The following is a 26,756-nucleotide window of genomic DNA, read 5'->3' on the forward strand; positions in this document are numbered from 1 at the left end:
GCATTTTAGCTAGTCTTAACTATGTCTGGCTATCCGAGTAATGTTTCTTAGTAGAAACCTGACTTCTACTCTTCTGTTTAAAATTCACTGGCTCCCTATTGTGTGTTGTGTGTGTGTTAGTAGCTCAGTTGTATCCGACTCTTTGCAACCCCACAGACTATAAACTGCTAGGCTTCTCTGTCCGTGGGATTCTCCAGGCAAGAATACTGGAGTGGATTGCCATTCCCTTCTCCAGGCTCCCTATTAAACCAACAAACAATATATATATATATAATTTTCTAATAATGATCTACAGGGACCCCTAGATTGGGCCACCAATTTCATCTTAAACCTCATTTCCCATTGCTAGCACATGACCTGGCAACAGTAAGAACTCAACATTTGTTGGATGAATAAATGAATGAATGAATGAGCCTAACTTACTTAAACTGCTGTGTTTAAAAGAATTAGAGGTATACATAATCTAAAATACCTTCATTTTCCTTTTCAGTTACTATCCCAAGGTAGCTAGTGATACTCAAAATATTAATAATCAAAGCATCAGCACTGACCAGTTAGAAGGGGCATGGGCTGTGTGTCACTGTACAAGGTCACTATCAAGCTGGCTGGACTTCTCTTTTCAACTCAAGTTGAGTGCATTCTCATTGGCACCAGGCAGAAGTGGTCCTGCATAGAGTTCTCTGCCTTTGGACATCATCCTAGAAGCCTACTCTAGCTTCACTTTGCTTCTTCTCTGGAGCAGCTTAAGGGCCAAGAGTCTGGAAGGATGGTTTATAGATGGGAGAGATTCACAGATCTTTATGAAGAGAGCAGCCCCAGTGTTCCTTGTGGATGTGATTCAGGGAGGACCAGCAGTATACACATTTTATCTCTGTCCCTCTAGAATAACCTTGGAGGGTACACATAGACTTTCCCTCCTTTTGAGCCACTAGTGTTCCGTGAATTTTTCAGTCAAACCCACCTTTCTCCCATTATACTTACCCTTCTTTCTCATCTTTTTCTGTTACCTATGAGTATTTCTACCCTCCCAATACTTCTTCCTCCCTTTCCTCCTCTTCCACAAACATTCCCAGATCCTTACTTGAAGAAAATTGTGATCTGTCTTACAAATTAGGAAAGGAGTATATCAAGGCTGTATATTGTTACCCTGCTTATTTAACTTATATGCAGTGTACATCATGCGAAATGCCAGGCTGGATGAAGCACAAGCTGGAATTAAGATTCCCGGGAGAAAAACAATAACCTCAGATATGCAGATGACACCACCCTTATGGCAGAAAGTGAAGAAGAACTAAAGAGTCTCTTGATGAAAGTGAGGGGAGTGAAAAAGTTGACTTAAAACTCAACATTCAGAAAACTAAGATCATGGCATCTGATCCCATCACTTCATGGCAAATAGATGGGGAAATAATGGAAACGGTGATACATTTTATTTTGGGGGGCTCAAAAATCACTGCAGATGGTGACTGCAGCCATGAGATTAAAAGATGCTTGCTCCTTGGAAGAAAAGCTATGACCAACCTAGACAGCATATTAAAAAGCAGAGACATTACTTTGCTGACAAAGGTCCATCTAGTCAAAGCTATGTTTTTTTCCAGTAGTCATGTGTGGATGTGAGAGTTGGACCATAAAGAAAGCTGAGAACCAAAGAATTGATGCTTTTGAAGTGTGGTGTTGGAGAAGACTCTTGAGAGTCCCTTGGACTGCAAGGAGATCCAACCAGTCCATCCTAAAGGAAATCATTCCTGAATATTCATTGGAAGGACTGATGCTGAAGCTGAAACTTTAATACTTTGGCCACCTGATGTGAACTGACTCATTGGAAAAGATCCTGATGCTGGGAAAAATTGAAGGTGGGAAGAGAAGTGGATGACAGAGGATGAGATGGTTGGATGGCATCACTGACTCAGTGGACATGAGTTTGAGTAAGCTCTGGGAGTTGGTGATGAACAGGGAGACCTGGTGTGCTGCAGTTCATGGGGTCGCAAAGAGTCGGACATGACTGAATGACTGAACGGAACTGTCTTATACATTTAGCATATTCATTAAATAACATCACCTAAGAATCAAATAAATATCGCTTTTGTGTCTCCTTCTCTCACAAAACAAAATTAAAACAAGACAAAAAGGTAACTTTTTTACTTGAATAAAAAACAAAAAATAAATGTTGATTTTTTTATTCTAATGAGGCAGTGATTTATTGTATTAAAAAAAAAAAGAAACCAAAACCCTATTGCGGCCAGAGTGCTTAAACAGATAAAAAATGGCAAATGAAAAAAGAGACTGATAAGGAGGAGGAGGAAAAGGTGCAGGGAGAGAAGGAGATTTCACAGATCAAAAATTAAAAGGGAAGAGTGAAGTCACAGAAAGGGAACTGGACAAATATATAAGCAGCCTGTAATGACCACACCCCCTTTCTGGTTGGCTATCTTTCTCTTCTCAACTCACTTGGAACCTCTGTCCAACCAAAGGAAGATGAGCCAGAAAGGAAGAAATTACATCTGGTTTTGTTCACAAACAAGGTTTGAGGACCCACTATGTACTAGGTATTGTTCTAGACGGTTGGGAATCTTTACCAGTAATTTATGTTGTGGATCTTCTGTGTTTCTTTTTATGTTAAGAGGATGTTCTTTTCAGAGGAACATTTATTTTGTCAGCCTCCCTTTTTGTCAGTTGCTTTGTGCGCCAGCCAAAACCAAAGGCAAAATAGTAGGTAAAAAAAAAGCAAAGAATAAAATCCTGCACATAAAAACCTTACAGAGATTTATATTCAGTATGCTGCAGCGAGAAGCTTCAGCCCTTTTCTTGTCGTATTTGCATCTGTTTCACTATCTCCAAAAGGAATTAGCAGAATAAACCCCTACTGTACCTGGTGGAAGTAATTCACAGCAGCAACTTCACTTGTGCGGCTGGATATTCATGCTAATGTACAGGAGTTAAATATAGAACAGAACAAGTGTGTCAGAAGGAAAAAACAAAGCAACTGACTTGACACTGCAAGGGGCGGGGTGGGGGAGGCGAGATGATTATACTCTTAAGCACCAGCATAAACTGCAAACTTGGTAAACTGATAAGACAAGAATGTGGTGACTACATTGAACTGAGTCATGATAACCTAATATCCTCAGTGGTAACAAACAAACAAAAAAACCCAAAAGAACAACTAAAAATGCTGCCTAGATGAGTGTGGATAAGAGAGTCTGGAATAGAAACAGAAATGTGGTAATGTTGATTAATAAGCAGGTTCGATAGGAGAGATGCGGTTCTCTTAAGTTTTCTGGGGTTTTCCCCCATTTCTAACGGGAGACAGCGCTAAGACCACCCACCATTGGGTATAAGCAGCAGTTGCATATGCTAGGCGTATAAATCGTATAGTTCCCATTGCCTGATTGTTACATACCACTTTGAAAAACTCTAAAGGAAATGCCTCATGGGCAGTGACTTAAACGAAGGAGCGTGGTTCTGAGAAATTGATCCCTGGTCATGAGATTTTTGCCTCTAGCTATGGAAATTTGGCTTCAACACGTATGTACCTCCTTCTTTCCCAAGGAGACCATGTGATGTATGAATAAAAGCACTGGATGGGGAATCGGGACAACTGTATTTAAGAAATAAACACTTCTTTCACTACACGTTAGTGCTGTCTTGAAAAAGTTAACTTCTTAGATGTCATTTCTTTATTTCATTTCTAAAGTAAGATGGTTAAGCCAGATAACCTCAAGCACTCTTTCTGGCTCTGACATTCCAGAGTCTCAGTAGATTGAAATGCCAAATGTTCGTTCATCACTAAATGTAGAATTGGGAGGGAATGCCTCAGCCACAGAGGATGGAGTATGGCTCTCTGTGCTTGGAGCCTGCTGTGAACGAGCCTACCCTTCCTCGGGGCATTGAACACCATCTTTTGGGGGGACTTATTTACCTTAAACCATAACTGCATTATCTATACCTGAGCACAGCTGGTTCTGTATAGCTACAACCTCTTTAGTTAACTGGTATGTTCCCAGGGCTTGGTACAGTCACTGGCACTTACTCAGAAAATCTTTGGTGAATGAGTGAAATAATTATCTCCTGGGAAACTGATACCTAAATGGGACTTAAAAGGCTGTACAGGATAATGTGCACTTCTTTCAGGGCATGCAGTACTGAGTGCTGCCATGGATAAGAGCAAGACCTTGGTGTTCAGATCTTGACTCTATCACTTATTATCTCGCTGACCTTAGGAGAGTGACTTAATCTCTCCAAGTCTAATGCTCTTCCAGAGAAAGTGGGGTTAAAATGTTATCTCTCTCATATGGACATGGTGAAGGTTGGATGAGTACTGAATTATGAGGAAATGAACTAGGTTGCCAGCTAGTATCCAGAGAAAAATGAATTCAGCAAAGAGAATGCGCAGGATCTAGACTGGATGCAGGATGTGACATGAGCTTTGGCTGAGGCATTAATACAGGGCTTTCTGTGGGGAGAGTGAGCTGGAACCATAATGAAGCTCATTTCCTGGGGCAAAGGGCACTGGCCAGGTCAGCTCCAGTGCCGGGCTAACGTGAAGGCAGAGTACTCAGAGAATATTGCCCAAACTCATGTTGGGTACCAGAAAATACGGGACTGGTGGTGCGCACAGGGAATGGTAGAGAGTTTTCTGACACTCTCCAGAGGCTTTTGGATTTGAAGATAGTCTCTCTGTGTAGGGAAGGACCACAGTTTTCCAGATGGCACTAGTGGTAAAGAACCTGCCTGCCAATGCCGATGTAAGAGATGTGGATTTGATCCCTGGGTTGGGAAGATCCTCTGGAGAAGGAAGTGACAACCCTCACCACTATTCTTGCCTGGAAAACCCCATGGACAGAGGAACCTGAGAGGCTATAGTCCTATAGATCAGACATGACTGAAGTGACTTAGCACACAGCAGACAGTGACTGAAGGGCTAGGAAGCAAGGGATTACAAAGTGTTGGACAGGGTGTCAGACGAGGAACAAGTGAGGCTGAGCTTCAGGATGGGCCCAAATCTTCTAGAGCTAACACCAAACGAAGATGCCCTTTTCATCATAGGGGATTGGAATCGAAAAGTAGGAAGTCAGGAGATACCGAAATAACAGGCACGTTTGACCTTGGAGTACAAAATGAAGCAGGGCAAAGGCTAACAGAGTTTTCTCAAGAGAACATGCTGGTCATAGCAAACACTCTTTTCCAACCACCCAAGAGATGCTTCCACACATGAACATCACCAGATGGTCAATACTGAAATCAGATTGATTATGTTCTTTGTAGCCGAAGATGGAAAAGCTATATACAGTCAGTGAAAACAAGACCTGGAGCTGTCTGTGGCTCAGATCATGAGCTCCTTATCGAAAAATCCAGGCTTAAATCGAAGAAAGTAGGGAAAACCACTAGGTAATTCAAGTATGACCTAAATCAAGTCCCCTATGATTATACAGTGGAGGTGATGAATAGGGTCAAGAGATTAGATCTGATAGAGTGCCTGAAGAACTATGGACAGAGGTTTCTAACACTGTATAGAAGGCAGTGACCAAAACCATCCCAAAAGAAAAAAAAAAATGCAAGAAGGCAAAGTGGTTGTCTGAGGAAGCCTTACAAATAACTGATGAAAGAAGAGAAGCAAAAGGCAAGGGAGAAAAGGAAAGATATACCAAACTAAATGTAGAGTTCCAGAAAATACCAAGGAGAGATGAGAAGGCCTTCTTCAATGAGCAAGGCAAAGAAATAGAGGAAAACAATAGCATGGAAAAGACTAGAGATCTCTTCAAGAAAATTGGAGATATCAAGGGAATATTTCATGTAAGGGTGGGCACAATTAAGGACAGAAATAGTAAGGACCTAACAGAAGCAGAAGAGGTGGCAAGAAAACACAGAAGAACTATACAAAAAATGTCTTATGACCCAGATAACCATGATGATGTGGTCACTCACCTAGAGCCAGACATCCTGGAGTGTGAAGGCAAGTGGGCTTTAGGAAGCATTATTATGAACAAAGGTAGTGAAGGTGACAGAATTCCAGCTGAACTACTCAGAATCCTAAAAGATGATGCTCTTAAAATGCTGCCCTCAATATGTCAACAAATTTGGAAAACTCAGCAGTGGCCACAGGACTGGAAAATGTCAGTTTCCATTCCAATTCCAAAGGCCAGTGTCAAAGAATGTTCAAACTACTGTACAGTTGCACTCACTTCACATGCTAGTAAGGTTATGCTTGAAATCCTTCAAGCTAGACTTTAGCATTACGTGAACTGAGGACTTCCAGATGCACAGCTGAATTTAGAAAAGGTAGATGAACCAGACATCTAATTGCCAACATTCGTTGGATCATGGAGACAGCAAGAGAGTTCCAGAAAAACATCTGCTTCATTGACGACGCTAAAGCCTTTCACTGTGTGGATCACAAAAAACTGTGGAAAATTCTTAAAGAGATGGGAATACCAGACCACCTTAAATGTCTCCTGAGAAACCTGTATGCAGATAAGAAAGCAATAGTTAGTCCTGGACATGGAACAATGGATTGGTTCAAAATTGGGAAAGGGAAATGCCAAGGCTGTATATTGTCACCTTGCTTATTTAACTTCTGTGCAGAGTGCATCGTGTGAATGAAAGGCTGGATAAATCACACACTGGAATCAAGATTGCTGGGAGAAATATCAACAACCTCAGATATGCAGATGATACCACTCTAATGGCTGAAAGTGAAGAACTAAAGAGCATCCTGATGAGGGTGAAAGAGGAGAGTGAAAAAGCTGGCTTAAAGCTGAACATTCAGAAAACTAAGATCATGGCATCCCATGACTTTATGGCAAATAGAAGGGGAAAAATTGGAAACAATGACAGATTTTACTTTCTTGGGTTCCAAAATCACTGCAGACAGTGACTGCAGTCATGAAATTAAAAGACGTTTGTTCCTTGGAAAAACAAACCTAGACAGCACATTAAAAAGCAGAGACATCACTTTGCCAACCAAAGTCCATATAGTCAAAGCTATGGTTTTTCCTGTAATCATGTACGGATGTGAGAGTTGAACCATAAAGAATGCTGAGCACCAAAGAAATGATACTTTCTAATTGTGGTGCTGGAGAATACTCTTGAGAATCCCTTGGACTTCAGGGAGACTAACTCAGCCCATCCTAAAGGAAATCAAGCCTGAATGTTCAGTGTAAATACTGATGCTGAACCTGAAGCTCCAATACTTTGGCCGGCTGATGTGAAGAGCTAACTCATTAGAAAAGACCCTGATGCTGGGAAAGATTGAAGGCAGGAGGAGAAGGGGGTGACAGAGGATGAGATGGTTATATAGCATCACCCACTCAATGGGCACAAATTTGAGCCAATTCCAGGAGATAGTGAAGGACAGAGGAGCTGGGTGTTCATGAGGTCTCAAAGAGTTAGATATGACTTAGCGACTGAACAACCACAACACCGCCAACAAAGCTTAGAAGAAAACTAGGTAAGAGGCTTGGAAAAAATAAAGGACATGTCTTGCTTCTAGGCAGACCTTGTGGCTTTCCATTGAGTTAAAAATAGCAGGAGGGGGAATAGAGATTTAGGAGAGAGCACTTTAATTTAGAGACCATAGGGCCACCTAAGTCTTACTCTGCTCATGGATGAAATATCTCATAGGCATAAGAGATTAATTCCAAGTTGCACCATCTGAGATTGACAGTACCCATATGCATTCTGCTTTGACACCATTGGCTCAGAAAGTTAAGCTGGCTGTAGAGACAGATGATAAAGAGACTTGGCAGGGGCTAGCAGCAGAGCTACAGACAAGAAATAAAAGCAAAGAGAGGAATAAGGAGAAAAAACATGAAGCTAAGCAACGCTGACCACAGTGAAGAAAACTAAATGTTAAAAAAAAAAATGAATAAAAGGCATATTTCTCAGATCCAGGAAGGTTTATCTGAGGCAAAACCGACTGATCCAGTGACTGAAGAATTTTCATCTGTTTCCAAAGGGACCAGACCTAGGACTTGATCAGTGATAAACAAACAGAATGCTTTCTTCCCCCACCTACTTCTCTTGGTGATCTAAGAGGCTAGGAAGAGTGATCTTATTAGATCAGGATAAAAGCAGGCTGATGTTTTCCAAACAGTTCATAGGTCAGGATTCAAAGAGAGATCTGGAAAAGGAAAGTGACATCAAGAATTACCTGAAGCAAAACCCTGAAGGCCAAAAACAGCAAACATTATGATAAGAGAGAGCTTTGTCAGTGTAAAGGCCATAGGCATATTATGTCCCCATACAGGGTAGACATATGCTGATCAGTTGCCGTAGGAGAGATACTGAATATGCAGTGGTGGGATGATGTAGCTGGGATGAGCTCTCAGCAGGAAATACGAAGTATACAAGTAGGAAAAGGCCTGGGAGTCTGGGGTGTAGGTTTTAAAACAGTAACCTCACAAATTTTTGAGGAAAAGTAAGTGACATATGCAAACCCAGCTAGAATATTCCATAGGGGTGCCCTGTTTTAATACCATCTTAGTCCATTTGGACTGCTATAACAAAAACAGCATATACCGAGTGGCTTAAGTAATAAACATTCATTACTCACAGTTCTGGAGGCTGCAAAGTCCGAACATGCTTAAGGCACCGGCAGATTCAGCAGATTCGGTGTCTCCTGAGGGTTTTCTTCCTGATTCATAGATGGCCATCTTCTCACTGTGTCCTCTCATGACAGAAGGGGTGAGAGAGCCCTCTGGGGTTTCTTTTCCAAGGGCACTAATCCCATTCATGGGGGCTACTTCCTTTATGAGTTCAAATAGAAGATTAAAATCATAAGACAAATCGTGGATATGATTATGGATAACAATCATCCTAAAATTTGTCAAATCTGACTCCTATAAAGGACACACCTGCAGTAGTTTGAGAGCTTGGCTGCTCACCATGTTGGAGGAAATGCCTGGCACTCTTTCCACTTGGTCTCTTCTTCTATACAGAGATCACAGTGATGACAGACATTCTTTGGTTAAATGGTGGATATAATTTAACACAGGTAAATTGCCTTCAAGTTATAAAGTAATCTAGAAACTGATTTAAAGTCTGAAAACCATTTTTGTTTTCAATTATAGCCACTTATTTTATACATGTCTATAGTCTTCCACTCATTTACTCACTAAAAATTTATAAACAGCTAACAACTATAGGAATAACATATTATTGACTCATACTTGAAAGTATTCTTTTATTAATGTCTATTATAATGAAAATTTTTTTCAGCGTTATGGGAAATTTGCAGAGCACAGTTTCAGGGTATGATGTGACCAAGGAAAGGATCTGCGTGATTTGAGGGGCAGTGGAGAATAGAACATTTGTTTGGCTTAAATTGGGCAGCTTGATTTAAGAAGCACCAGAACAATACACAAAACTACATATGCCATCCAACCCTGTCAAGAAATACCATTCCAATGCTGCAGAGCTGTGCCAATTCAGCGTAGAGTGCCATCTTCAGCCAGCCTCATATGGCAGTGAAGACTCAGTGAAGAGTCAAGCCATTTTCAGTTTTCTTTAATCCTGGGAAATGAATTCAAGCGGCCAGCATGCCTTTTCCACATTGCTGGGAAAATAAAGCAGCAAGCACAAGCCTCTGTGAGTTCTGCTGTCTTCATAATGCTATACAGAGCAAGGAATCTTCTAATACATGCTGATTTTTATTGAGGACTGTAAACTTACAAATTCCAGTTCTTTGTAAAACAAAATAAGACAATAATACTGAAGAGCAGCTTCAGAATAGGCAAAGTGAACTCCATTGGTAGGCTCCAGGAGGTGTTTTTGTTTTTGTTTTGGGTGATGTTTAGGTCAGTCAACCATCGTTGAAAACTTACAGTCAGTTCTTGCCAGTTAAGGTTTGTTCATAACCAGGAGGGATCCTAGAGATTGTATTTTGACAATATGATGGGTTCTGAGATTCCACCTTGAAGAGTCTTAGCCTCATGGCCTCCAGAGGATTAATAGTAGACAGGGCACTTATTTTCACTAGTGACCAGAGCAAAAAAAAAAAAAAAAAAATCTTATTGGATAGCACAAGTGAATTCAGTGTTATAATAGAAATAGATTACTTTTGATTTTTATAGACACAGCCTTCAATTCAGCCAGAAAGCTGGAGCATCCTGAACTTTTTCTTTCTAATCCCCTGAATTTAGATAATCACCTGCTTCCTAAACAGCTCTTCTGCTGTCCCTTCCTCTGCATCTCCACTGCCACTGCCCAATCCTCAGCTCTCATCATCTTTTCTGGGGTGTCCTGTTGGCCCTGTTGGTGATCCTGCCTTTCTGTTCACAGCAATTCAAATCAGCTTACATACTACCGGAAGTGCTAATTTTCTGACATTCCTGCCAAATGGCATTAACTATCCTGATTAAAAAAAAAAAAAAAATAATGACAACAGTAAACCAAGGAACAAACGTGGGTGACTGCCCGTCACTTGAAAGACAAAGTTCGATTGTGTATCATTTCAGTTCAGTTCAGTCGCTCAGTCGTGTCTGACTCTGCGACCCCATGGACTGCAGCACGCCGGGCCTCCCTGTCCATCGCCAACTCCCGGAGCTTACTCAAACTCATGTCCATTGAGTCAGTGATGCCATCCAACCATCTCATCCTCTGTCATCCCCTTCTCCTCCTGCCCTCAATCTTTCCCAGCATCAGGGTCTTTTCAAATGAGTCAGCTCTCCACATCAGCTGGCCAAAGTATTGGAGTTTCAGCTTCAACATCAGTCCTTCCAATGAATATTCAGGACCAATTTCCTTTAGGATGGACTAGTTGGATCTCCTTGCAGGCCAAGAGACTCTCAAGAGTCTTTTCCAACCCTGCAGTTCAAAAGCATCAGTTCTTCGGCACTCAGCTTTCTTTATAGTCCAACTTTCACATCCATACCTGACTACTGGAAAAACCATAGCCTTGACTAGACGGACCTTTGTTGGCAAAGTAATGTCTCTGGTTTTTAATATGCTGTCTAGGTTGGTCATAACTTTCCTTCCAAGGAGTAAGCGTCTTTTAATTTCACGGCTGCAGTCACCATCTGCAGTGATTGGAGTCCCCCCCCAAAGGACTTTTAAATAAGATTCCCATGCTGGGCCCTGCCTATCTTGCTAGCCTTAGCTTCTGCCTCACTTGCTCATGCTTCCAGTGCGCTGACCAGACAAAACTATCTGCATTTGTCTAAAAGCTGCTATGGTTTCTCCTGCCTCTGTGCCACTGTATAAAATGCTCTCATCTACCTTGCAAATTCATCTCTGATTCACCCTGGTGGAACAGAGTTGCTTGCCCCCAGGGACATCCTCTTTGGGATATTGTGTGAGCAAGGGATAACCTTCATTTATATTTGAGCAGTTATGGAAACTGAAGTCTTGTTGCTCCTATGGTCTGTATTGTCCTAATTCATTCATTCCTTTTACAGCCATGACATACAGTTGCTCACGTGCATGATCATGTAACCTTCTTGTTAATCATCACTATGCTGTGTTTTCTACTTGGTGAAGGAGGGTGGCTGTTATGGAGAAGCCAGGATTTTGAAGTTTCAGTTTTCTGCTATAGCCTCATTTGTATCTTCTGTCACAAATCTGTGACAATCTTGATCAGTTTCTTTAAGAAGTTATTATAAGTGTCCAGAGTCACTGCTGTTTAAAACTATAATTGAGCATAATTTAGGAAAATGTGTTCCTTCCAGAGGCGCATGGCTTATCAGAAGGAGTGGAAGGAGGCAGTCCTTTTGTGGCAGACTCTGGGTAGATGGGTTAGGAAAAGGCTCCCCCTTTTTGGTGACACAGACTGTGTCATATGGCCTGATCAGGCAGAGGAAGGACTACCCTTAATTTTCATAGGTCCACTCCTCAAAGTTTGTGGGCATTAACATGTAACCACGCAAAAATTTCACAGTCGTACACAGTGGCCCAGGATTTCCCAGTGTGTAGCAGGAAGGACTCGACCAGGAAGAGCCAAGATGGACACGTGGATTAAGGCTTCAAGGAGGCCTTAATAAGAAACTCTAATCTAAAAGGCAGTGTAATGAATTCTTACAAGTGTACAAGTCACAGAACATCCAAGGAGGGAAAGAGCACTTATAACTCAGAAATAGTTTTATGTAGAAATTTGCATCTCTGCTGGGCCCTTAAAATTGGTAGATTTTGATATCCAGAAAATAAAGAGTACAGGAACATTCTATTTAGTTGGAAGAGTGTGGGAAAGATATTAAGATGCCTAAATGCACAGTTATCTAGTTTATCTGGGATATGAGGTTGGAGGAAGATGAGAGTGGAAAGATAGGTTGGAAACTTATCACAAAATTGTTAAATGTCATGCTAGGGAGCTTAGAGGTTGTTTTGGGCAAGGAAGATCCATGAAAAGTGAAAATGTGAAAGTGAAGTCGCTTAGTCGTGTCCGACTCTTTGTGACCCCTTGTACTGTAGCCTACCAGGCTCCTCCATCCATGGGATTTCCCAGGCAAGAGTACTGCAGTGGGTTGCCATTTCCTTCTCCAGGAGATCTTCCCGACCCAGGGATTGAACCCAGGTCTCCCGCGTTGTAGGCAAACGCTTTACCGTCTGAGCCACCAGGGAAGTCCAAGGATCCATTGTAGGATTTTAACACAAATGTTCTGTAAACTGTGTACAAATGGTGTTGGAGGGAGTAACCTGAAGCTGCAAAGGCAAGTTAGGGAAGTTTGGAATTATTCAGGCAAGCGGTTAAGAGAGTATAAGTTAGGCCAATGGCAGCGAGCAGAGAAAGGAGGGAACTGATGTTGGGAAAAGCCTGAAATTCTTTAAGAAGTGAGGGAGAAGACAGAGGGAAGAGAAAGTGAGGCTTAAGATTTAGAGGCTGAGTGTGTAGAAGAAAGTGGTAGACTTAACAAAGATTGGGATGCCGTGAAAAGGCACGAGTTTTTGTAGACGATGAGTTGGTTGTGGACTCAGTGTGTTTGATCGTATCTATACACAGAGACAAGTTTTACATCCTGCGTCTCTGTTTAGGTCGTAAACAGCAAACCCTTAAAAAGCTCCAACTGTAAGCCAGGCACTGCTCTAAGCACTTTAAACATATTAACTCAATAAATATTCCGGCAACCGTGAGGTACTTCCTAATAGTAAACTCATTGTACTGAGAGCTGACAGGCTTAGAGTTACACAGGGACTGACAGAGTGGGGATTTTAACTTAGGAAACCTGACTCAAAAATCCATGCCTTTGGAACTAGCATAATACATGGTTTACTGTAAAATCAGGGAAAGAAAACTCTAGAAAAAAACCAAGAAACTATAATGTGAACGTTTAGAGGTGTTTCTAATAATTATTTCTAACCCCCAATTCAAGTAGTGCCTCTGTTTCTCCTTAGTGGAGTAGTAAGCATTCTTTGGAAGCTTCCAGAACAGTTTAGGTACAATTAAATAGATAGTAATATTTTTCACATAGGAAAGAAAATGTACAGAAACATATAGAAATGAGGGAAAAGGTAGAATTTGGTGTTAGGTTCTGTCATAGAGGTGATTTTCAAAAATAATAGCATGTTAATGGCCCATGGCAAACGTGGGAATAGTTTGTCAGGTTGGGCTCTCACACTCAGCCGCCTTCTCTATGGCTGGCCTTTAGCCAGAGCCAGTCCTCCCAACTGGCAGCTGTCAACTGTCACAGGTTACTGATTAAAGTGACAAACTATTCAGAATGATGGATAAAAATACTACAAACTCAGAGGTTCTTGAGAAGAGTCCCTTTTAACTAGATTCTGAGCATTGGGAGTAGATGGCTCTCTCTCATACCCATCTCCTGGAGGAATTTTGGCTTTGTAGTTGGATAACTAGCTGGAAATAATTCATTAATGTTACTTTATAGCTTATTTGGACCCTTAGTTTCTTCACCACTTCTCTGTCTAATTCAGATACATGGTGTGTCCAATAGTCCAATTCTGCCATGTTTTATTCATATCCTAACATATTTCCAGTGAGAAATGACTGGTTAATTATTAGTAAACTGATATTTATATGAGATCTGGCACGTGAAGGGATCCAGTACAGAGGGTGACCTGGCTGAAAGTACACCCCACTTTGCTCCCAACCATCCTGATTTATCCTTGATGGTCCAGTGCAATTATTATGACCTCCCCTTTCACACTCAAAAATATTCTGGTTTGGTCCATAAAGTATATGGACATCCTGTTGATGGGGAAAGCATCAGAATTCTTGGCCATAAACTTATAGGCCTAATTCTATATTCCTGTAAATAATTAAGTATTGTCAGTCATTTGAAGGCAGTCTCAGAACTGCCTTCACACAAAAATGAAGTGTAATAATGAGCCAGGGTCTTACTGATGTACCCCAGAACTTTATTTTTATCTTCACTTTATCTATAATTTGATTATTGAATGTTGAACATCTGGATTATTAAGACAATTAGGAATCTAAATCTGAACAAATGATAACAGGAGTTATGCTATGATCATAGGAGGAGAAGCAGAGGTGGTGAGTTGCCCATCCCAATATCTATTCTCCCCCTCCTCCTTCATGTAAGAACTCTGAATACATTTCGGGTGGCAATGTGTCAAGCTAAAAAGACTATGTTTCCTAGAGTAATTTTGCAGCATGATTTGGCACTGTGACTAAGTCATAGTTGAAAAAGTATATTCGAAGTGTATGGTACTTCCAGGAAGTCTTATTAATAAGCAAGGAGCAAAACTTTCTTCTTCTTGCTGTCTGGAATGCAATGGAATGACTGGAACTGAAACCATCTTCAGCCATAAGTCAAAACACTGAGATTGATAGAGGAGCATGAAAAAGGAGGCTGGTTTCCTGAGGATTCTGGAAGCACTAAGTTATAGGCTGTTTGCCTCTGGTTATCGTTCCTATGGACAAAAATAAATTCTTCTTGTTTATGCCACTGTTATTTTTCCTTGTGATTACTTGCAGGCAGACTTAATTCCAATCAACTCAGGAAAAAAAAACACAAACAAACATGAAAATTCCATACACAGGGTTCAGAGTAAATAGCATTGACCACTGAGGAAAGTGGGATATACTGGAAGGGAAGGGTGCAGCAAGGGAAGAATTTCTTTAAAGTATTCACAGTACTTACAAAGGTTCAAATTACCATTTGGAAGAAATGAAGCTACTGAAAAAAAATCATGTGATCTTATGGGTAGCAATGGTGATACTTCAGGTATGAGCAGTCGAATGCCCTAAGTAGATCATAAGTGTTCCTAGCTTTCTTAGCTAAACTAAAACCAATCAAGCATCCAAGTGTCCATGCTTCAGCTTGGAGCCCTGAAATGTCTGGACAATTTTCTTTAACGGAAGGCATACTCTAAAGTACTATGGTATCAATAGACTACAAAATGCTTTCACAACTTCCCAGAAGAGTTTCAGCTCATTTCAGCACAACATGACCGGGTATGACTACCCATTACAATATGCTAGCATGTGCATTCATTATGTGCAATAACTAAGCCCATCAATGTTGATCTAAGCATTTCAATGGCTGGAGCTCATAGATCCATCTTAATACAACGTCTGAAGCTTTGACTTTCAGAAATACATCACGGACACAGTGCCTTACCTCTTTGTGGAATCAGAGGGCTTACACTTGGGTATCTAAGGGCTTGCTAGGAGTGGGAGCAGATGGTAGTTTTTATATGTTCTTTTTATAAATGCATTTTGAGCAGGTTTTTTTTTTTTGCATGAATATTTCATTTATGACAGGGTGCTGCTTAGTTATATAAAAAGTAAATACATAACGAGCGAGGTGTAAGTATAGCAGCAATGTAGTGTTGAGGCTAATGGGTGGAGAGGATTTTAAAAATACAAAGAATTCTCATTTTCAAAAAGTACTCTGCAAACTTTAAGATAAATGACTTGTTTCTTTCCTACTTCCTTTATCCCCATTCCGCCCACCCCCACCCCCACATTCTCTGAGTACTTGTCCAGGGAAAGAAGAAGCATTATATTCAAGAAGCCAAGCATTGGATTTTCAATCCTTATTCGGAACACTATTTTACAAGTCTGAGAAAGGACAGAAACAGCCTACATAAAGTGAGAATAGTAAGGGCAAGTACCGCAAACAGTAGCAGCGGGAGGTTAGGAGACCCTAGATGGCTGGATATACAACCAGCAGCAGGAAGACATGAGGGTGGAAAATAACAGCTGCCATAAGCAGAAATGATGGGCCTTGATCTTGGTAAGGGACAGGTGGCCAAGATATGCCATATACTTCCCATTGGGCAACATCATGTATATTGTCACCACGTTCTGGGCTTCAAAAAATGTTTCCAGCCTTATTCTACCTAGAAAAAAAATTGTTTCAGGCAACAGGAGAAAATATTGATATGTCAAATCTCATTTTTCTATGGAGTTGTTTTAGCCCAGGTCTATTTGATCTGTTGCCACAGTTAATTGGAGTAGATGTTTCTAATTCGTAGCCTTATTTTAGCCCAAGCTGTATTAGCTAGTACCTACAACTAAGAAGGCCTTCACAGGTGGCTCAGTGGTAAAGAATCTGTCTGCTAGTGCAGGAGACCCAGGAGACACACAGTTCAATACCTGAGTCAAGAAGATCCCTTGGAGAAGGAAACGACAACCCACTCCAGGATTCTTCACTGGAAAATTCCATGGACAGAGAAACCTGCAAAGAGTCAAATGCAACTGAGCAACCACAACTAAGGAAACCAACCCCCCCCCCAAAAAAAAAACCCAGCTTTAGTTTTTTAGTCAGCATCTTAAATCTTGTGTGGTAGGAAAGTAGATACTGTAGTGATTTTGTGCAAAATTTTTAGAAAGATATAAATAATATGGATGTCCTGATCTTAAGGTGTAATTAAAATGGTATACATGTCTGGAATAATATAAAGACAATTCAGGTTGTAAAAAGGTAACTTGACAAAGAATTTTATATTTTTCTAAATGATCCTTGAAGATAAAGACTTTATTTTATATGGCAGGCCCTTAATATTCATGAGGGATACCACAGTCCCAAATTCATTAGCATCAGTTTGGCATGTAATTGTCTCCATAAAGCTCGTATTTTCTGGTTTAGAACCATCACTTTCTTGGATAGTTTTCCTTCCACTTTACTTTCATCACTGGAACTAGCTGATTTTATTTTAAGGAAAAGTATTCACAAAGAAAATAGTTTTTTGTGTTTTTTTAATCATGTCATGAGAAATAGTACATAGTAACTTGACCACAAGTAGAGAATATCTAAACCACTGTGAGAAGATATGTGAGGCAGTCATCTAAGCACACTCCAGCTAAAGGATTCCTGCTAGAGACCCACCTCTTGTCACATGTAATTCAATTTCATGCCTCAGCAGAATTACAAATTGCTGCATGTCATGAACCCTTGACTATTGCTTTAGGGTAGTCAAAGTAGCAGTATTAAATCCTGTCAGTAACATATTTCTTTGCATTCTTGAAAAATTGCCTACTATAGTGCCTTACCTGTAGTAGATCATCAGTGAGCTTTTGGGTTAGTTGATCATCTGATTGATTCCTTTTAGTATATGTATTTTAGTAAGAACTGAATGGATAAGAGATTGGGCAGGCCAATAGGAAGCCCCACACCAAGTTACTCTTTGGCCCCCTCTAGTGCTTCTCTTGGAGGCAATTTAGTCATTTTAGTTAAGAATAGCATTAGACTAATGGGTGCTAAACAATGCTACAGCTGTTGTTAGGAGGGGGAGAGGATTACACAGAAAACAAATGTGGTCTACAAAGAAGGAATGGATGAAAACATTAGAATGCCTTCTAAACTTTGCTTAACTTAATGTTAAAAATATTTTTAGAGATTCCCTGGGAGTTAGCTTTAGTAATAAATCAGTGAATCAACAAGTCAACTTCTTCCCCAAGCCAAAAGTTCATTTATTACAAACCTCAAGAAAATGCATTATGGATAATCTTTTGGTTCAGTCATAGATCTTGGGTTACCCACAGTAGTTATTTATTAAGAGTAATGGAAGAGGTACACACAGTACTCAACCAAAAAATGATACTCTGTACTTGGACTTCCTGTCTCCTCTACAAAGAGTTTTGCATATTTGTAAATATTAATTGAATGCAAACTACAAACAATAATTATATCATGTTTTCTTAGCTTTCAAAAATGTGTTTTGCTCCAACTTTCAATTTGCCCTACAAAATTATTCCTTCTCACATCTAATTTTCTTCTTGGTGATCCAAAGATTTGATTTGATTGATTTCTGAATCAGGAAAGACATAGTTTTGTACAAAACAATAATACTTAGAGTTTCATAAAAACTCACATTTCCATAAAAACCAAACAAAGGTTTTTAATAAAGAGAAATATATTAACATTTTGTTTCAGTTCCACTTTTTGATTCTTACTAGGTCTTCTTTTATTTCTTTCAGGCGAAAGGCCCAAAGTCTAATATCTATTTTTATAGCTGATTTACATGTTGTGTGAGCTTTCATCTCTTTTGTTTTGTCTTGGTGTTATAAAGAGCAAAGGGGAAAATGAATTACATTTCTTGAAGACTATAGAGTGAATTAGTGGAAATAATCATTGCATTTAAATATCAATTGAATTAAATTGTTGTATGTTGAGAGTTGTACGAATTAGGGGGAGAAGATGATTCTGAATACTGGTAAAATATTTCAAGTATAAGGAAGGTGAAGGGCAAGAGTAAGAGAGATGGTTGCAATATAGGTAGACTTAACTGATTAAAGGACAAATATGGAATGGAGGAAAAAAGAGAAGTAAAATCAGGGCAAGTCAGTGAAGGAACTTGAAACTGAGGGTTTAAAGTCTAGTTTTAGAGTTTTGGACAAACCAAAGACTTAACAAAATACCATTCTATATATTTTTTTAAAAAGCACACCATAATAAAGTGCGGTTGTAAGAACGTTTATGAGATAATTTCCTGGGGTAAATTTTCCTTCTGTTATTTGGGCAGTGATTTCCAGTGCTACACGAAACTCCTGAACTCTCCTCATAAATTGTCAATATTTCAACATCAGCATGAATAATGTATATAAGAGATAGCATAGGAAGAAGAATTCAGATTTGTAAAAGAGGAACAGCAGATGCTGGGAACCCTAATTGTGGTTATTGGGCAATGTTGTCTAGTCCATAGCTCAAGACTTTGACACTTACTGACTTTAACAGGGTTGTGCAATTCATGGACATGGGAATTTAGCTTGGCTGAAAATGAATGTATTTTACCTGATAGTTTTCTCAAGGAGGTGATGGTTCCCAAATGTCTAAATTAATATTTTGACTGAATTCCACCTCATATGCCTCATCTCTGCTGAGCACAATGGAAGACTTGTGTTTTGGGGTTGATTAACGGAGGACACCGGATTAGCACATAGTAGACTAAATGGTAAATGACTGAAAAGAAGCTCATTTGTGTCTATTTATTCATCCTTATTAATAGTTTTGGGCACTTAGAAATGCCTCAAGGAAAGGCAGAACTGCAAGTAAATAAGTTTGTGAATACTACCATTAAACTCTGGGGTATTTGAAATACACAAAAATGGCGAAAATTAATGGATACCAAAATTTCAAAAAATCAGATTTTCTAAAATACATTTATAATTCCAACTTAAATTATTGCCTTTTGCATACCAAATATTTACCTGTTAGCTTGTAGGTCATATAATAGCTCAATGAATTATTTATTCAGATGTTGATTTTGAAGGCTATTAAAAGAGTTTGTTTAAGTAATTTTTAGTGAAATTCTAATGTTTTCCAAGCCATTGAATTTTAAAGATCATTACTGAGCAACAGTTTTTATTTTCTTTCAGTAAAATTGAGATAGCTGGCTGAGGGCCAAAAAATGGATGAGTAAATCAACTACCTTTTAGTGACAATCCAGAACTTCAACATTTTTATCATAAAACCTGAAAAATCCTTTCATACTTTTTGGATGTCTTTAGAAAAAAATTCATGTTTAAGTGGATGGTGGAAGAGACTGCTGAATAAGAAAATTATGTTGAATGGAGAATCAGAATACCCGTGTTCTTGAGTTCTGGTTCTAGCTAGTTATATAACATGGAAATTCACCCAAATTATCTAAGCCTCATTTTTCACATCTGAAAAATTAAAGGGTTAGAATAAATAATGTATAAGCCATATTCCATCCCTTATATTTTACAGCTTTATGACTCTGTAATCTAACACAGAAGTTTGCAAGCTCCTTTCCAGAAAGTTTTCCTCAAGCTGTATTAATGAGTTCTATTGTTAAAGGGGTGTTTTCCCAATCCATTTGGAAAAATAGATAGACGTTTTTTTCCCAGTTCAGTGCTGTCTTTGATAAAGGAAACATTGATTATGGCCATCATATATCTATATAAGAATAAAATATCTGATTTAGCATAAACCTGTATTTGGTTTAATACTACATGATGGCTAAGAGGTGCTGTACATCTGGTTTCACTCAGGAGGCAGTGTTTAAGTCTTCTCTCTCTCTGTCTAAGCTGAGCAAATCTCGAACTTCTCAGAGTCATGTCTTCATGATAAGTTGGTTCTTCTTAATGATAAGGTAACATTTCATATAACAGCATATACTCAGTGGGGTCATTCAGGAATCAAAACTGAAAGGAGGCCAAGAAAAATAGAAGAGCCCCCTCAAGAGCTTACCAGGCGAAGAACAGAGAAAGAAGGATCAACATACATAACTTTCACAGCATGTAAAGAAGTTCGTAATTGATGATAGATATAACTTGGTAGATAAAGTAATTTAGGACAATGTTTTGTGTTCCCTCTATGGGGGCAGCGGGTGAACATTTGAACCAACAACTAAGTCTCCCGTGAAAACTATACAATGAAACCTTGCCAGAAAAACTTATGGGCTGAGAAAGAAGGTTTCTTATTCATGGTAATTTGTTTGCTGTACTAAATTAACTCTCTTCTAATAATCATGATCTTTTGCTAACTTTGCATTGCTCCTTAACTGTTTCTTAGGCAAGAAGCAGAAAACTCTTAGAGAATAAACATTATTTCTACCATATTTAACAGATTGTCATGTTAGTGCTTAATAGATCATTTTACAGTGACTTGTGCATCACAGATGCATTCTGAGTTGGAAAACTGATCTAGCATGGCTACGAGTCTGCCTGTGACTGTTTTCATGGGTGCACATGCGTGTGTACACGTGCACACAGACACACTTCACCAAAACTCCTCTTAAGTAAGAAGATGATAAATAGCATTTTGTTTTGCCTAATCTTAGAAAACCTAAGAACCACCTGAATGATAGTTTAAGGAATTGGTTGATGATGAGGTTCTGACAATGTAAAACAAACTGCTTCCTCTCATGTGTCAAAACCCAAAACATACAGTTGACTCCCTGATTAAAACACCTGTTCTGTCGGCATGTTGCCATTGGGTCCATGAGGAAGGGAGATTTGTCAGAGAAAGCATGGGTAGGAGATGGAAAACCAAGGCTATCCCATGTCAGCAATCCCCATGGAGGAAATAATAATCGTAAGATGGAAGTGGCGGTAAATCATGTTGAAAATTGCCAAGAAAATTTGGAGAGTTTTCTGAGGATTTTTTCCATTGATTGCTAAGAATGGAAGCCAGATTAAAAGTACCTAGGCAGGGGTCATGTCATAATTAAGAAGGAAGATGAAAGGATGCCTTTAAGGAATTTATCATATATGTGAAAAGAAAAAAATACCGCTGCAGGCTTGGAAGAACTTAGCTGTATCAAATTGAAAACAAGCACCATGGTTTTACTATCTCATGAGATTTGCTTCTGTGTATAATTCTGGCTAAAGAAATTTTCTTTTCTGTGTGGGAGCTCTCCTCCTATTAATCAATATTCTCAGTGCCAAAGATTGCATGTGTGACTTCTAACGTCATTTGAGCACCCACTGCTGCTTTTCTGAATTTGGTGATGCCTGTGGTTAAGCAGTCTCACATCTTGAGTAGAGTCACAGAGTCACAGTGGTCTTGGTGTTTCTGCCATACAGACTGGAGAGAGGCGAGTTCACCTCTGACCCCAGCTCTGTCTCTTTGGTGTGGGTAGACTGTGGGCAGAAAACTGCTCTTTCTCATAAATTTCTTATAATCACAGCCATCTTTCACGTGCATCACTGAAGAAACCACAGAGGCGTCCTGTTATTTCAGTACTGTGATTCTCCTTGATAGGGACAAAAATTGCCCTAAACTGTCTGGCGGGTTCCTTTGGTTTTGTTTTGCATTCTGTGCTGTAGGTTCTGTAAATTCAAGGCAGACAGAAGCCAATAATCTGATTTTCTTCCACTCTTTGGTCTCAGAAGATGTCCTCTACATTCACTAATGGTACATCTGGATAAGACCTCAGATCTGAAGGGATGGTTGTGCTGTAACTATTTAACTTCCAGAAGATATTTGAGTATCCCCTTTGTTTTTACTAATTATTTTCTTTTGGTAGATATTCCATTAAGGTGCCTAAAGTAATAGGGTGATTGTTTGAACATTTCTCTCAAAATAGGATTTTCTTAAAAACTCCTCACAAGAATTTTCTCTTTATTCCTTTGTAAAGAGGCATGTTAAATTTTTTTTTACAGCTATATAAAAATAACCAATGTTTTCAAAAAAGCTCTATGGAAACTTTTTCTATGATCTCTTTTCAAGAACATGTTCAAAATACACAGTAATGTTCTTTATTTATTTAGTCTTGTTAAAGTTTCTTCACATTCATGTCATCTCTTTTTTTTTCCTCAAGGTTTCTAGAGAAAACACTTTTTAGAGTTAAATGCTGGTTATGGTTATCAAGGTGCTCCCCAACTATACTTTTCACTGAAATACAGACAGAACCTGACAGTTATACCTGGATGAAAATATTTTGCTACTAGTTGTTGACTCATCTCTCAGGTCTCTGACAATAAAATATTCTGCTTTTGTGTAGAAAATATACATATTTGCACATGCACAAATGTTACTCTTTGAATTTTTTCAGGACATTTCCTGAATCTTCCCTGGCTTTGTGAAGTGAGTTATGTGGCCTTGTCGATTATTGGCTTGGATGCAGGCAGAAAGTGAGGAGTTCTGAACCTTCATTTTCAATGAAGTAATAAATATTCTGGACATTCATTAACATGAAATTAGATTCACTTTTTCCTATAGTTCGTATTTGCTCATAGAGTAACCATTGTTTTCAACAAAAAGAAATTTTATGACATGGTATATTGGAAACATGGTAAGCAAAGAAGCATGTGTGCATGCTAAGTCACTTCAGTTACGTCTGACTCATTGCACCCCATGGATTGTAGCCTGTCAGGCTAATAAGTCCATGAGATTCTTTTGGGCAAGAATACTGGAGTGGGTTGCCATTTCCTTGTTCCTCATAGGGTAGCCATTGTTTCTGGCAAAGAGAAATTGTGTGACGTGTTATATCGGAAACATGGTAAACAAAGAGTCAATATTAAACCATGTTATGAGAAATGCTGGACTGGATGGAGCACAAGCTGGAATCAAGATTTCCAGGAGCAATATCAACAACCTCAGATATGCAGATGACACCATATTTATAGCAGAAAGTGAAGAACTAAAGAGCTTCTTAACAAAAGTGAAAGAGGAGAGTGAAAAAATTGGCATAAAAGTCAACATTCAGAAAACTAAGATCGTGGCATCTGGCCCCATCACTTCATGGCAAATAGATGGGGAAACAGTGAGAGACTTTATTTTGGGGGGCTCCAAAATGACTGCAGATGGTGACTGCACCCATGAAATTAAAAGACACTTGTTCCTTGGAATAAAAGTTATGACCAACCTAGACAGCATTTTAAGAAGCAGAGACATTACTTTGCCAACAAAGGTCCGTCTAGTCAAAGCTATGGTTTTCCCAGTAGTCATGCATGGATGTGAGAGTTGGACTATAAAGAAAGCTGAGCACTAAAGAATTGATGCTTTTGAACTGTGGTGTTGGAGAAGACTCTTGAGAGTCCCTTGGACAGCAAGGAGATACAACCAATCCATCCTAAAGGAGATCAGTCCTGAATGTTCATTGGAAGGACCGATGCTGAAGCTGAATCTCCAATACTTTGGCCACCTGATGTGAAGAACTAACTCACTGGAAAACACCGTGAGGCTGGGAAAGATTGAAGGCAGGAGAAGAAGGGGACGACAGAGGATGAGATGGTTGGATGGCATCACCAACTCAATGGACATGAGTTTGAGTAAACTCCGGGAGTTGGTGATGGACAGGGAGGCCTGTCGTGCTTCAGTCCATGGGGTCGCAAAGAGTTGGACATGACTGAGCAACTGAACTGAACTGAACTGACTGAATAGCATTTTTACTTTCTGTGTTTTAGATCTTGCTATTTTGAAAGGCTTAACTTTTGGATCATTCAGGGTCCTCATAGGAAATATAATTTGCCAGATGTTTCAAATACGGTGATGAGGGATTAGTTAAAGTGGTATGAGAGAGGTGAGAGATCAACCAAAGGCTGGCACAAACACTGGGACTAGCAACAGTGGAAACTTGCTACTCTTGGGAGCAGAAGGCAAGGGAACAGTGTTTCTAGAGCCCAATGAGAGCTGCAACTGTGGAGAAGGGTCTGCCCCTGGGAGCCATGGGTGGGGTGCAGCTACTGCTGTAGATGCAGCAATAAAGCAGGTAGGGGTTGAAAAAGAAATCATGGCCTCTTTATCTTCCCACAATCTGATCTCCCTCCAGTGCCTTCCCTTGGTTGACCCCCAACCAGAAGCCAACTAACAAGGAAGTCCAGGTGATAGGTAGAAGATAGAAGGGAAGAGATGGACCTGGGAGGACAAACAGAAAACTTCTAAAGGTAAAACTACTCTTCAATGCGAGTTTTATTGATTTATTTTACTCTGGATTAAGCCACAATACCATAGATGAAAGAATAGGTGTGCTATAATAAAAACAAGCCTATTAGATGTAATCATATATATATATATAATATATATATAATTATAAACAAAACTCTTAAGACTCAAGATTTTGCAGTTATTGGTTGGATCTATTGGATTTCTAAAGGATTTAAACATATTTAAGTCAGTGTTTTTAAAAGTATTATTTTGAATGCCAGAGCCCCCTTTTTTTTTCAAACAATACCTTATAAAAAGTACTTGTGTTAACAAAGAGAACTGGAGATGTTTGGTTGAAATAATAGGGTGTAGTCCCCCCCAGTCTGACTTCCCATTTTGAATTTCACACTATAAAAACCAGTACAGATCCCACTGGAACACCTGGGTTCCAGGGACCCATTTTGAGAGACTCGTTTTTTTGTGAAGAAATTATAAATTGAATTCTATATTCCTTTGTTAATTCAGCTTCTTGGTGAGGGTACAGGAATTTCTTCAGTTTGAAAATGTTTTTCAGTTTTAGAAGTATTTGTTTTTGTTCAGTCACTCAGTCATGTCTGACTCTTGGCAACCCCATGGACTGCAGCACGCCAGGCTTCCCTGTCCTTCATTGTCTCCCGGAGCTTGCTCAAACTCATGTCCACTGAGTCAGTGATGCCATCCAACCATCTCAGACTCTGTTGTCCCCTTCTCCTCCTGCCTTCAATCTTTCCCAGCATCAGGGTCTTTTCTAATGAGTTGGCTCTTCACATCAGGTGGCCAAAGTATTGGAGCTTCAACTTTAGTATCAGTCCTTCTAATGAATATCTAGGATTGATTTCCTTGAAGATTGACTGGTTTGATCTCCTTGCAGTTCAAGGGCGTCTCAAGAGTCTTCTCCAACACCACAGTTCCAAAGCATCGATTCTTTGGCATTCAACCTTCTTTATGGTCCAGCTTTCACATCAATACATAACTACTGGGAAAACCATAGCTTTGACTAGACGGACCTTTGTTGGCAAAGTAATGTCTGCCTTTTAATACACTGTCTAGTTTTGTCATAGCTTTTCTTCCAAGGAGCAAGTGTCATTAATTATGGCTGCAGTCACCATCTGCAGTGATTTTAGAGTCCAAGAAAATAAAGTCTGTCAGTGTTTCCATTGTTTCCCCATCTATTTGCCATGAAGTGATGGGGCCAGATGCCATGATCTTTGTTTTTTGAATGTTGAGTTTTAAGTCAGCTTTTTCACTCTCTTCTTTCACCTTCATCAAGAGGCTCTTTAGTTCTTCTTTGCTTTCTGCCATAAGGGTGGTGTCATCTGCATATCTGAGGTTATTGCTATTTCTCCCAGCAATCTTTATTCCAGCTTGTGCTTCACCCAGCCCAGCATTTCACATGATGTACTCTGCATATAAGTTAAAAAACTTTTAGTGTTATACATCAAGATGGAGCAGTTTTGTGTCTTTGTTGTTTAATCACTAAGTCATGTCTGACTCTTTTTGTGACCCAGGGACTGACTATAGCCTTCCAGGCTCCTCTGTCCATGGGATTTTCCCTGCAAGAATACTGGAGTGGGTTGCCATTTCCTTGAACCAGGTATCGAACTCACGTCTCCAACATTGGTGGGCAGATTCTTTACCACTGAGCCACCAGGGAAGCTTCCTTGTTCTTCTGCTTTTTCTTTAAATATAGAGTGTTTCTTTGCTAATTTTAAAACTGAAGGTTTATCTTTATAAGAAAATGGCAGATAGATGGTTAGTCCCTGGTGGGAAATGTGAAGGATGTTTGGTAATTCTTGATTACCAATTCTCATCTCAAAATAAATTTGATCAATCACCTACTCAGTTCATTCCTACATCAAACTAATAATTAATGAGCATCTACTCTGTCCCAAGTACTGCACTAAGCCTTTGCAGTATAGAGAGAATGACAATGACAAGTTGTCAGCTCTCATTGGTATTACAGTTTAGCAGGAGACAGTGACGTATGTTTAGCAAATATATACCTAAAGAATTTATAATGTTAAA

General features: G+C 39.5%; 1 long non-coding RNA gene across 1 annotated transcript in view; it reads left to right on the plus strand.

Annotated features, from left to right (window-relative positions):
- The window catches only part of LOC145511509 (uncharacterized), a 161,549-nt gene that overhangs the window by 9,503 nt on the left and 125,290 nt on the right, over window positions 1-26,756 (plus strand). Inside the window, exon 2 of the long non-coding RNA XR_014057908.1 lies at window positions 24,598-24,712. This is a non-coding gene — a long non-coding RNA (uncharacterized LOC145511509). The remainder of the gene's footprint in view (window positions 1-24,597; window positions 24,713-26,756) is intronic.

Source organism: Giraffa tippelskirchi, chromosome 6, assembly GCF_054371585.1.
Source record: "Giraffa tippelskirchi isolate mGirTip1 chromosome 6, T2T-mGirTip1v1.2.pri, whole genome shotgun sequence".
Classification (NCBI taxonomy): Eukaryota; Metazoa; Chordata; class Mammalia; order Artiodactyla; family Giraffidae; genus Giraffa; species Giraffa tippelskirchi.